Genomic DNA, 561 nt, shown 5'->3' on the forward strand with positions numbered 1-561 from the left:
TTAATTCCACGTAGGATGAAATCGTCGTAAATACCACGTAAGCATAATTCGTCTTAAAGACCACGTAAGCAGAAATCGTCGTAAAGACCACGTAAAAAGATTTAAACATAAAACACGTTAATTCCACGTAATCATAAATCGTCGTAAATACCTCGTAGTGTAAAAACTAGAAAAAAGGGAAAATGATCAAAATACCAGAATAACATGTGGCAAGGCTTCCAGCAATTATAATACGTAAGTCTCGCCCACATGAATTCTAATATCTTATACTTTTCCTATTTTTTTCAAATATTTATAAGGACAAATGTCCAAAATAGCACATTTCTAAGTTTATATCACAAAAATAGCACTCAAAAACTAAAATGACCAAAATAGCACCTTTCTAAGTTTATATCTTATCCCCAAAACCTCATTTCTCAATTCTAAACCCTAAACCCTAAACTCTAAACCCTAAACCCTAAACTATAAACCCTAAACCCTAAACTCTAAACTCTAAACCCTAAATTCTAAACCCTAAACCCTAAACCCTAAACCCTAAACTCTAAACCCTAAACCCTAAAC

This window comes from Brassica oleracea, chromosome C2 (genome assembly GCF_000695525.1).
Source record: "Brassica oleracea var. oleracea cultivar TO1000 chromosome C2, BOL, whole genome shotgun sequence".
Taxonomy (NCBI): domain Eukaryota; kingdom Viridiplantae; phylum Streptophyta; class Magnoliopsida; order Brassicales; family Brassicaceae; genus Brassica; species Brassica oleracea.